The following is a 13,865-nucleotide window of genomic DNA, read 5'->3' on the forward strand; positions in this document are numbered from 1 at the left end:
GGGGCAGTGTATAAGAGGGAGGGGAGGAGGAGTGCCTGGCCCAGGGTAAGTCTAGATTCAGGAGTTAGGAATTTTTTGTTCCGATATAGCCGACCTAGTTTCTGGTTTGTTTTTTTTATACATTGGAGTATGTGTAGGTTGAACTTGAGTTCGTCATCGATAATGACCCCTAGGAGTTTTGTGTGGGTGTCAGGTTGGATATTTGTATTGTTAGAAGATGTAATAAAAAAGGAGGTTTTGTGATGAGAAAGAGAACGGGGAAGGAAAAGTAGGAGTTGGGTCTTTTTGGGATTTAGGATCAATAGGTTGTGAGAGAGCCATTGTTCAGTGGATAGTAGGGCCTGTTGGGTCAGGGAGTGTAGTTCAGGAATGTTATTTGAGATGGATATAAGTGTGGAGTCATCGGCATACTGAATAAGGGAGGATTCTTTGCATGAGGTGTAAAGATCATTGGTGTAGATGTTAAACAAAAGGGGTCCCAAGATGGAGCCTTAAGGAACACCAGTGGAGATGGGAAGGAAAGGTGAGGAGGATGAGAGCCATTTGACAGATTGTTCCCTGCCAGATAGGAAACTATTAAACCAGGCAAGTGTGGAGGGGGATAGGTGGAGATTTGCGAGTTTCGATAGTAGTAGAGGATGAGAGACAGTATCGAAGGCTTTGGAGAGATTTGGAGATGCTAATTATATGGTTGAAGCAAAGAAGCATAAACTTAATAAAATCACACCATCGGACTTAGCCACACAAATTTATTCACATAAACTCAAACAAAAACTTTCATCAATCTATCGTGACTTCATCAGAACTGAAAAAAGACAGACAAAAACTTTAAAATTAAAGTCTCATTTACATTAGGTGATAAAACTTGTGACAAATTACCCAGTATTTCTTCTTTCCTTTTTCACCGCTTGCTCACTTTTATTAACTATGCTAAATTTCAAGACTGTCTCTGAAATCACAATCCTTTATGCTAACAAAAAACAAAAAGAAAAGAAGTTTTGACTACTGCTTATACATCCTCAGTTATTAGCTCAGCCACACAGGTACATTTCAGCAGGGAACTCAGAGTGTACCATTTATTTATTGGCATTTGATTACTGGGAAAGTCTGACTGTGTAGAAGCCCATTTACAGTGGAGGCCTGGGGAGAAAAGATCCAAATTATTACAAAACATTTTAAGAACAATAAGTTTACAATCTTCAAAAATAAAAACATCTGCAGTTTAAATAATTATAACAGATTAGACATAATATACAAACATTGGTTAAGAATCAATACAAGGTATATAACAATCATTTAATATTTAGAGAAATTTTAGACAGTTTGTAGAAAAATTAAAGGTAAGTCAGTCTAATACAAGTAGGAATTTCAATGTGAAGTGAGGGGAAAAACAGGCTTATGGTATATTTAGAAAGAAAGTCAGGGAAGAGAATTACATAGCAGTAAGGAAGTAAGTGAAGAAGGGAAAGTAAAGAGGTATAAGGAATGAAAAGGTACTTGTTCACATTTAGGGATATAGCTCATCCTGGTTTTGAGCAAAAACAGAGCAAGATTTTAGCTAGGAAGTCTTTCAGAGTGGAGACTACTTAATACATCTGTGGTGGATCCTGTTTTTGGTCGTTATATTTGGTTTTGAAAGATGGGAGGGTATAGACCTGATGGATACAAGTAAGGTGTGCCAGGCCTTAGCAACCTTGTATGAGTACAGACAATGCCCAGCCGATTTGCTAGGTTTGTAGACAGATAGGATTTTTTTGGTCAGTGAATCGCAATGACCGACTGGAAACATAGTTGTGCTGAACGTTTTTTAGTGCTGGACAGGCAGATGAATGCTGGATAATTTTATAGGCATTAAGAAGCTGTGTATATGTTAGTTGATGTGGCAGCTCTGACCACTTCAGGCTTTTCAGTGCTATACAGTGGTGGTTCTGAAAGTGGTATGTGCTGCAAATTTAGCAACTTTGTTATAGCATTGTTCAAATTTTAATTTTAGTGAAGCCTGGAAATTAATAAGGATGGGAGCACCATAAATAAGAATGGGGAGGAGCTAAATAGTGGCAAGTTTAGTTTTAGTTGTGGTGGTGAGAAAGTTTTTGACTCTGCACAGCATCCCTAGTTTGTGATGAGTTTTTCTTATGCAATTTTGTATATGCAAGTCAAATATAAAATTATCATCCACTATCACCCCTAATAGTTTGCTGTAAGAAGTGACTCCAATGGTTGTATTATCAAGAGAGAGAGGACTTTAATTTTTTTTTTTTAATGAGAGAGGTATTAAGGTTTATAGTGGATTGCTGTTCTATTTCTTATTATCTGTTGTCTTTTAATAGTAATTAGAGGGCAGTGTCTTACCATGGAACCCATGCTTACAACCTTAAACAATATTTATTATATTACTGGCTGGCCTTTTTCTCCTTCAGGTAATGGGTTCTACTCTTACTGCTGCTCTCTCAGCCAAATTTAGTTTGTTCCATTCCTCGCTGCAAACTTTCCTGCACTCGGTTTGTTGTGAAACTGCAACTGTATAAGGAAACTCCACCTGTAGATTCATAGTGTTTTGTAGTATTTTACTCCTTCTGAACAGCTCTGCAGTGTGTAGAAGCATATCCCTTGTGCTTCCAAAGCATGTATTACACTAATGTTCCTATTACATAAAATTGTTCACTGACAGCATACTGTAACTGATAAAGACTCCTCATGCTGGTGTTGCAGCTGTTTTCTGCTACACTCCCTTCCATACTTCTCAACTTCTTATCACAATAAATCTGGACAAAGCCAAAATAATGGGGGGATAAAGGCCCAAAAATAGGGACAAATTTTAAATATTGCTTGTATAAACTTAACACGTTGCTAGAATAAAAAGTTTGTGTTAGCATGCATTTTTCTGAAGGATATGAAGTCTGAAACTTAAATGGTTGCCATTATTTAGTGAATTCAGCACTCACTGATGTGCCAGATGACCACAAGTTTTATGAACAATATACCAAAAATATGAAGCAAACATCTGGACATTCTGCAAAAATCTGGACAGTTGAGAGCTATGTCCCTTCCCACCCCTGTTTCCCCAGACAACCCTCATTGCATTACATTTATAGGACCTGTTCTCTATCCAGAAGTCCACCTATTCTCACCCCTCTTAAATGCATACACAAAAATATTACATACCCTGAACACAAGGATACACACACAATTCCTAAACCATCAGTCTGCATTTAAGCCCTTTAACTTTCTTTGCTCTCTTACATTTACTAACTAACCACAGTGATCACAACTTATACCATCCACCTCACTCAGCTATCTACTCCTACTTCTCCTATATTCATATCCCAGTGTTATAGCTTCTCCTTCTCTGACATATCTCTCTAAAAAGCTACATATGCTTCTCTTAAATATTACCGCATCCTTACTCTTTCTGCTTTATCACCTTATAACTTACCGTACATCATTCAATCTTGTACACATTTCTCCCACTATGTGCTCCACCTCTAACCATTCAAATCACCCCACTTCACCACTAGTCACTTCCAGCATATACAAAGACTCACCCAATTACTAAACCCTCAGAGATACCACATCAAAATAAAACTAACTGCTACAGTTAAACCAAAACAAGCTTACCAAACATATCCATTTTCTCTCTCTTACCACTATGTAGGGATATTCACCCCAACCCCAGCCCCTCTTCCCACTCTGACTCCCCAGTAGTCTCCAAAACTCATCCCAAACCAATCCTCCTACTCAACTCACCCATCTCCTTCCAAAATAGGGACAATATAACCAAAACCAAAACCATCAAAACCCAACCCATCTATCTCAAACTCACCCAAAGAGCTTAAATTCACAGCATCTGTAATAAAATTTCAGAACTCCATGCTTAGTTTTCACCAGATATTCTTGCCATAACTGAAACATTGCTAAAACCCCATATGCCTGACTTTGAAATATCACTCCTTGGTTATAATATCATCAGAGTTGACAGAACTAAAAAAAGGTGGTGGAGTAGCTTTACTATACCTTGACTTTCTTGAAATCCTACACTACAAAAAAACACTATTCCCAAATTCCATAATGCTGAACTCCTTATTTCCTATCTTAAACTAAATAACCATAACTAACTATATATTTATTATAGCACTCTATATTCCCCAGGTAATAATGCTGCATCTCTAGAAAACATCCCTAAACTGGAGCTCACATTTCATTTCTAATGAAAAGATAATCCTAGGTGACATTAATTTCGACTGGCAGATTATCTCCACAAAATATTCATCAACTAGCCTATACCTGTTTGGACTGACTCAACTCATTTCCATTCCCACATTTTAACTATCCTCAAAACAGTTGCTCAGTTTTCAGCTGGATACTGTTATCCAATTCCACTAAGCATGCCTCTAATGGCACCTTTTCTGATTCCCTCAGTGATCACCTCCCTGTATATACAAACAGGCTCAGTACCTATCATGTCAAGCAATACTTCCTTAGAACTTCCCGTAACCTCACAAATTTTAACCCTGATACATTTAACCAAATTCTAGGCTCCTTTAACTGATCTATCCTGAAAAATATTCCACTCAATGAAGCTGTACACAAATTTAATTCACTTTTCCTGAAAACCCTCAATAACCCGTCTCCAACTAGAACAAAAAAAATTAATAAACATACTCCTTGGATATCCACTCAAAGCAGGCACCTAATGTAAGAAAGAAATAGGGTTTGGAAAGATTGGTTAAATATAAATATCCCCAAAACCTACAATACTTTAAAGAACTATGTAACCATACTAAAAGAGATTACTGCAGACAAGAAAATCTACATCAGTAACTCCTTACTAATCAGTCTTCCAACCATAAAAAATTCTGGTCTTTTGTTATACTCCACCATGGAGCTTCCACCACTCCTAACTCTGCCCAAATACATTTCCTCTGAAATAGCTGCTCAATTAACACACATTTTATAAAAAACATTAAAACTCTTACTAAACATTTTAATCCCAACAACCCTGACATGTCCTCTCCTGAGACAGCAGTCACTCCCATTTCACCCTAAAACTCATCCCAACCTCATAAATGAAATCACTACTTCTTAAAATGAAACCCTGTTCCCGTTCAGTAGATACTCCCCCAGCAGAATACCTCAAGCTGGCTGCCAGTTCCATAGCCTGTCCTGTGTCGCTTATAATTAACAGATCTATCAAGGAATCATACACTCCTTCTCTGTGGAAAAAATCTTCATCATCCTCCTTCATAAAGAACCACATCTGATATAATCAAATCTCAGACCTATCGCCATATTATCTCTTTTGTCAAACATTTTGGAGAAGTGCATTCACAAGTAACTTTTTCAACATATTCTTCAGGAAAAGCTCCTGAACCCCTCACAGCATGGTTTTAGACCCACCCATAGCACAACCATGGCCTTATTAACTTTCACAGATACTATTTAAAAAGCCAGAGATGAAAGCAAAGTTGTTTCTTCTGTATTCCTTGAGCTCTCTAAAGCTTTTTGATCTAGTCTCTCACCCAAAACTCTTCTATTAACTGTCTTCCATCACACTGTCACAAGGTTAACAACTACTTAGCCAATAGATTTCAGTCTGTTAAAGGGCTGTCCACTTTTTCTCCCTTCCTAACAGTCAATACTGGTGAGCCACATGGCTCCATTCTTAGCCCTCTACTTTTTAATAAATACACTAACAATTTATATGAGTCCTATTTCCTCATACAATACACTGATAATTTTACCCTAATATGCATTTCTGACAACCTAATATATCTTCAGACAATTACTCGAGAAGGTTTAACTCTTTTGAAAGTTGGCTACAGGATAAATCACCCACTACTAAATCCAAAAAACACTAAATTACTTCTCTTTTTTCCAAAATCCCATTTCCGTGAAAAAAAAACACAACTTTAACATTTCTTCCTTGAATAATACTATGATTGAAGTTACCCAACATAGAAAACTACTTTGCATGACAATCGACAACAATCTTAAATTTGATTTACATCTCCAAAATAGCATCAGGAAAACCTATCAAAAACTAGACACCCTTGTTGTTGTGTCTTTCGGCTTTTCCCGGTTAGGGGTCGCCACAGCGGAACTCCGGTCCGCTAATGATTGGCAGTAGATTTTTACGTGCTGGCTTGCCGGGCCTAACACACAACCTTCAACGAAGGAATGCCCATTCACGCATGTTGCCACACAGAAGACTCTCTAGCTGAGAATCGAACGGGCAACGTCTAACTGTGAGGTGACAACGCTACCGCAGCACCACCACTGCAGTCAAAAACTAGACACCCTACATAACAGTAAAGAAATTCCTTACAGACTCTGCCAAGGTAACACTACCTATAACTTCCCTCTTACCCTCTCTCCTATTGAAGTTTTTAATATGACCAACTACAATTTGTCAAGATCAGGGAAGAGAATTTTTGCAGCAGATATTTTGCAGTATTTGACAAACACTAGGCAGGATTTTTGCCAGGTCAAAAATTTAACAGTTCACAGATACAAAATGTGATGCATCTCAGATGGTTGTTAATGCTAGGAGCATTAATAATAACTTTTTTATTGGTAAATTTGCTATGTTCCCACAAGATTGATGTTGTTATTGTTTGTGAAACATGGTTAAAGAACAGTGACTGGAAACCAGTTCTGTCAGGGTATAAATGTTTTTACTGTAACATACATTCTAACAAAAAAATCAGGTGGAGGTGTTATGATAGGGATTAAAGACAGCTATGAGACCTGTGATTGCTACATGTTCAGTGATGATACCAGTACTATAGACTGTGTAACTATGACAATAAAAACAACATTGGAACATGTAACAATTGTTGGAGTGTACAGACCACCAAAGTCAAATGCAGATGACCTAGAGAAATTCATACATTTCTTGTATAAAACACAGGAGGGAAGAGTAATACTAGCCGGGGACTTAAATTTATCAGAAACAGACTGGAATAATATTGATTCAACAGCATTAGTAAGGAAATTATTCACAGCATATATTCAGGAAAAACATTTGCTTCAGATTGTAAAAAAATCTACCAGGGGACTGAACATACTAGACATTGTTTGTGTGTGTGCTAGATAATTCTGCCACACTGAAATCTAAGCCAATGCACAGAAGGTTAATTACAGATTATATAAAAGCAAAACAGTCACTATGTAAAACTAACTGGAGTGAGGTGTTCAGTGGAAAAACTGCAGATGGAATGTGGAAAGTTTTGAAAGATAAATTGTTTGAGTGCAAAAAATAAAAAAATGGCATATAACATTGGGGGATATATTTCCATAAGAACAAGATATCTGATTAAGGTGAGAGACAAAAAATATAAGAAATGGAAGAGAGGTCGAACTAACTTTGAAAACTGAAATAATAAGCTGAACAAACAGATTAAGCATAGTGTGAGACAAGATCAAGAAAAATTTGAAGAAAATGTATATAAAGATATTGAGCATAATAGGAAACCTTTTTTATAGATACATAAGATGTGGAAGGAGTAAAGACACACAAATTGATAAACTGTGTGCAGATTCTAAAATTTATTCTCAGACACAACAGATTATAGATATATTCATCCTCAACCCAAATAAGACCAAACTCATCTTCTCTAACAAATCATCCAAGCTCAGCTCACCACCCCTCTACATACACTCTTCCAATGGTAACATAACTGAACGCACAAATCAGACCAAGCTGCTTGGAGTTATCATAGATGATACATTAAAATTTGATAAACACATCTGCCTTACAATTAAAGTCCACTCCAAGCTCGGAGCTCTCTACAGGGTTAAACCTTACCTTATACAACAAGCTAGACTTAGTACTTCTAGATCTCACTTGCTATCCACTCTCCTCTACTGCTCTCTGATCTTTACCACCCTCTCCAAAGCTGATCTTAAAGAATCCTACTACAACAAAATAGCTAAGTTTGGTACCAATTAACCCCATAAAACACATCACTGCACAGTTCTCCGACAGCTCAGCTGGCTGGAACTTCCCAATCTGTTAGCACTACAGCAACTGTCACTTGCCCATAAAATCCTATACAACCCCACTAACTGCCCAGCTCTTTATAACCTGGTTCAGCCTAACACGAATTGTAGGCTGCTTCAGTCTTCCAACAAACTAATATTAAAAGTGATCCAGTCTCACAACTATTATGGCAACTCTCTCTACTCCTATAAAATAGCCAAAGAATGGAATAATCTTCCTCAGCACATCCTAAAAAATCCTAATCTGTCTGCATTTAAAACTACCCTAAAAAACTACCTAAACACTAACTGGTTTTGCACCTGTATTACTCCTGGCTAGTTTTCTTTCTTTCTATTTGCTGCTTATCTCTTGCATGAGATTCCTATTACTGCTCAGCTCTTGCATAACTTGCATATGATCTCTTTTCTTTTGGATGTTGTATTCCATTATATAACTTCTTAGATTTGTACCTAACTTATATTGCATACTATGTAACAGTTTGTTTCCTTTGTAATTCTTGTGTGAACTTTTAACATGCTTTTTGTTATTTTTTTCTATTTGTACTTTGAACTTTAACTAATTTGTACTACTCTGGAGATTTTTTCCCTGGGCCTCCACTGAAAATGTTTCTTTTCCAACCCAGTCGGACACTACTCAGTTAACAAATGTAAATAAAATGAAATAAAATAAAATTTACAAAATCTTATGCAAAACAGTTTGGCTCCACAAAAGGGGTGATAAGTTGTCCAAATGACATCCAGGTAATTCCAGATACTGGAATCAAATTAGATTATATTGAAAAAGAACTGAACAAAATGAATCTAAACAAAGCACAGAGAGGAGATGGAATTAGTAAAAATGACATGAGAACACTTCAGCAAGAACTTACAGTACCATTATATCTATTATTCAATGGGTCATATAAATATTAGGCGATTCCTCAAGATCAGAGACATGCACTTATTTAAGGGAAAGAGGAGTAGGACTAACCCAGAGTCATATAGACCCTTAAGTCTACTTTCATGTTGTAGAAAAATAATGGGGAAGGTAATATTGGATAAGTTATTGTCAGAACTGGATAGGCTGGGACTTGAAACCATATATCAGCATGCATATGTTGAAAACAGATCTATTACTACCTGTAACATGATGTTCTATAAAAATATAACAGGTATGAATAAAACAATTGTGCTGTGATGTAATTTATATAACTCTAACTTTGCATTTGACAGGGTCATACACAAAACACTGATCAATAAATTAGTACAACTAGGTATTGATATACTCGATAAGATGGACAGCTGCATGGCTTACAAATAGGACATGGCAAGTTTCATACAGCAACCGGACAGGTGAAATCCTTGGTTACAGTCAGGATGTCCCACAGGGCTCTGCCCTAGGCCCTTACTTGTTTAGATTGAATCTTTCAGACCTGACTTTTTCATCTGAGGTGTTCTGCAGTCTATATGCAGATGACCTGAAATTGCATAAACTGATTACATGTGTTACAGATAAGGCATGCCTGCAAAATAACTTGACTAAATTGACCATTTGGACACAGGAGAATAATATGCTGATAAATACATCAAAAACTAAGCATATGAGATTTGGGAGACATAAATTGAAAGATGAATATTTAATACAGCACACAGTGATTGAAACTATAGACTCATTTAAGGACCTGGGTATATGGGTAGATCCAGATAAGAGTTTTTTTTCTAATCATGTCAACCGAGTGTTTAATGATAGTTATAGAACTATAGGTTGTATTAAAAGATTTATAAAGTCCAGGAAATCAAAATTAATGAAGTCATTGTTAGATACATTAGACCCAAACTTCAGTATGGAATAACAATATACTCATAGGTTAGTACTAGGCTAACTACCCTTGTGGGCTATTTTAAATCTAGCCAGTTATGTCCTGTGAGAATCAAACCCTGCACCTTGTGTTTGTAAGGTAAACACCTTAACCATTATGCTAACCACCCACCCCTAAAATCATCAATCTGTAAAGCTCTTTCCAGTGGTGAGAACCAAACCTTGCACCTTGCTGTTGAAAGGCATACATACTAACCACTGTACAACGTGGCCTCTAAACCCTATAAGAAAACATGCATGAGTAAACTGGAAAGAGTACAGTGGAAATATACCATGGGAATCCATGGATGTGAAAATTTAAGTTATTATGAAAGACTAAAATATTTAAACTTGCACAGTGTCTCTTACAGATATCTAAGAGGAGATCTTATTCAGGTACATAAGGCATTTAGAGAAAACTACCTTTGGGAATGTTTGGGGTTATCAAAAAGTACTAGAGAATCATCAGACAACCTATGTAGAAGGGAGAAATGAGAAGTGTACTAATTGGTTCTCTGGCAGAGTAGCCGATGCATGCAACAGCATATTTTTAAGAACAGCCTGAATACTTATTATGAGAACAAGTGTTTTGATATATTGGCAAGCTAGAAGGGCATTAATAGCTGTGCTTGAAATATTTGTATGCATGTATGTATGTATGTATGTACAAGATCCACTTAGTTCTAAACTTGAACAGTACTATAACAAAGTTGCCAGATTCCCTTGTGTAAAGAAATTAGAGACTGTCATTTGTGCTAGCATGTCTGGCTGAAGATTTTGTACATAATTTCAGATTAACCTGTGTATTATATGTCAGCATGACTAGCTATGATATTGTAAATAAGTTCTTACATGTTAATTTATAATCTGTTTGTACAGAATATTTTTTAAGATTTTGCATTTCAGTGTTCCTTTACATTTCAGTGTATATTTGTGAAGAAGATTCTAACTGCAGACCATCCCAGAATCAGCTGATCTGCAGATAATGTCATCAGAATGTTGACAGTTGCTATATGTTTCTGTCAGAGGCTGAAAGACAAGAAGGAACTTTGGTAAACAGTTGATGGTTGATTTTCAAAATATGAAATGAAAATTAGAACTGGAACAATTGTGCTACTTAGGCTAGTCTATAAAAGAGCCTGCTGAAGACAGTTAAGTCAGTTACAGTTATAGCTGTCAGTAAATAGCCAGTTACAGTTGTACTGTGCAGTTGGATACCCAAAAGGACCCACCGAGAACTGTAAGCCTGCCTTTGCTCTGTTGTAATAATTTAGTTTAGATCAGGGACAGTGTTTTTAGTCAGTTAGGAAAATTATAACTAATCTGTTAGAGTTTTTCTAAATGTTGGATTTCTATCCTACAGTATTGATTTCATTTCCTCGTGATTGCGTTCTGTTTATTGGAAATTACTGTTTTATATATTTAATAATTTTGCTTATTATTAAATATTTTTATTAACTTACATTGTGGCTGGTCAATCAGTGTTTTCTTAAGTGATCTGAGAGTGTTTATACCTACTTTGATAACTTCCCAGGCTACTCTGAAAGCCTAGCTGTTCTATGTTATTTGCTACTATTTGTTTTAATATTGGACACCCCTTTGAAAGGGCATGTGGCACTCTGGTTGGTGGCAGCAGGTTACTGTATTATTTTGGGGAAGGGACACAGTGGGAAATATGTGTCAAGCTTTCCCAGAAATGTTTGGATGTGTGAGATTTAATTTCTTTAGGTGTGAGTATATCAGAAGTCTTAAACTGGGGCACACTGCTCTGAAGTGTGTAATAAGGAGTTACATTAATGGTGGACAGAAGTATACACTCTACTCCCAGGTTATAGAGCATGTTCCTGTTGTTCTGTTAGGGGAAATTGTGAAGTATTACTCCTGTTCAAGTGACAGTCTCACATTAGAGTTAGTAGTGAGAATTGAAACTTCTTAGTTATTGACCCAGGATAGTCAGGGATGTCACATTATTGTTGGCAGTCCGGTGAGTATTGTCCGGGTGTCACATTATTTGGTGGCAGCGGTGTGGGATTTTTAATTGGACTCCAGTAGCCTGTGGGTAGTTGTCATTAGGGTGTGCACTCTCGACAGCCACATAGTAAACATACAGAATCTCAGTCAACCACAGTTTTATTTATTTTCAGCTAGTTAGTCAGGGACAGCAGGCAAAATGTCAGCAGAAGACTATATTAATCTGACAAAGAACCAGTTGGCCAGAGATTGTGAAGCCAGAGGACTTGTCCATACCAACCTGACTAAGGAAGCAATAGTTTCAGTATTATTTACAGCTTAAGCTCAGACCAGCTGTTCAGAGGATATCCAATTTGGTACTGGGGTTGTGCAGCCTGCTGAGACAGGACAGTTCAGATTTTTTTCAGAGGACCTGAGAATCCATCTAGAGTTAAGGAGACTGGAACTGGAGGCTGAGGAGAGAATGCAACATTTGGAGGCTGAAGAAAGGGAAAAACAGCATCAATACAAACTGGAGGTCAAATGTTTAAAGCCAAGGAAAATAAGAGGCAAGGCCTGTATGAAGTGGAGCTGCTTACCCTTTGAAAGGGTCATGGAGTTAATGGGGATGGGAATAATCAGACCTCAGAATCTGTAAAGGTCAGTAAACTTTTTCCTCAATACAGGGATGGGGATAACTTTGATAGTTTTATTCATATATTTGAGAGGGCATGTAGACAAAATGATGTTGACCATGAACTCTGGGTTCGGTTCCTGTCCCCCGCAATCCATGGTAAAGTGATTCAGGCCATGTCAAAATTGTCTGATGTAGATTGTTTGAATTATGTTAAAGTTAAGAACTGTCTTCTTGATTATTTTAAACTAACACCTGACACTTATAGAAAAAAGTTCATGAACATAGATGCAAGGCAGATGAAAGTGTATGTGATTATATTGCTGATTTAAGTACTTACTTTCATACATGGGTGAGTGGGTCACCACTTTTGAGGGAATGGCAGACCTTTTGGTGAAGGGATACGCCCTCAGTACTTTACCTGATGACATGATAATCTGGTTAGCAGACAGAGTGCAACTCTTTGGAGGAGTTGGGTAGAAAAGGTGTTCTCTACTTAGCAAGTAGAGCATCAATGCACAAGAAAGGAATACCCAGTTCTGCATATGGACGTAAGGGAACTCATAGGGGCAGTCTAAACCACTTAAACAGAGTACACCAGTAACAGGGGAAATTACTAGTCCAAGTACACAGTTAGGGATTAAATGTTTCAAATGTAACCAGTGGGGCTGCATAGCAGCCAAATGTCCATTGAGGCAAGGTGTGAAACATAAGGTGGTAAGATGATAAACTGCCAGTGGTAAGTTGTTTGGAAACAGCAGGGGTGCCAATCTATCACCAAAAGTTTTATCCTTTCTTAGTAGATGGTAAACAGGTTACTGCTAAGAGAGAGACAATTTCTGATATAACCATTTTGTGGCCTGCAGTGGTTAGAGAAGAGCAGTGCTTGCTTGGACAGCCCACTCCAGTTAGAGCTTTGGGCGGGACCTCATTCCAAATACCTTTGGCTAGGGTTTATCTTGACTGGGAAGGACAAAGAGGAAGCAAGCAGGTAGGTGTGTTTGAGGATATTCCTGCAGATGTCCCGATAGGAAATGACTTTAATGATACAGTACCTTGTGTGCATGCAGTGACATGCAGTGAAGCTTGAAAACAGGCATGTAGGTTAGGTAGCCTGGGGGAGACCCAGACAGATCTCATACCTGAAGCTGGGACTGGTGTAGTGGCTGTTTCAGGAGCTATTATGTGGCACTAAGTCTGAAAGTGAGCCACAGCTGCTGGTAGGTATTGATGTTCCCTTGGACACGGTGACTGCAAGGATGCAAGTGAGTGATAGTACCCAGACTGACAGTGCGGTACAACTATTGGAAGTTACTAGGATTCCTGCGGAAGGGAAGCTTGTGTTTGAGAATATTCCTGCCGATGTCCTGATAGGGAATTACTGTGATGATATGATGCCTTGTGTGCATGCAGTGACATGTATTCAGGCTTGGAGACAGGCCT

The sequence above is a fragment of the Protopterus annectens genome, chromosome 14.part0, assembly GCF_019279795.1.
Source record: "Protopterus annectens isolate FY-2018-M chromosome 14.part0, PAN1.0, whole genome shotgun sequence".
NCBI lineage: Eukaryota > Metazoa > Chordata > Ceratodontiformes > Protopteridae > Protopterus > Protopterus annectens.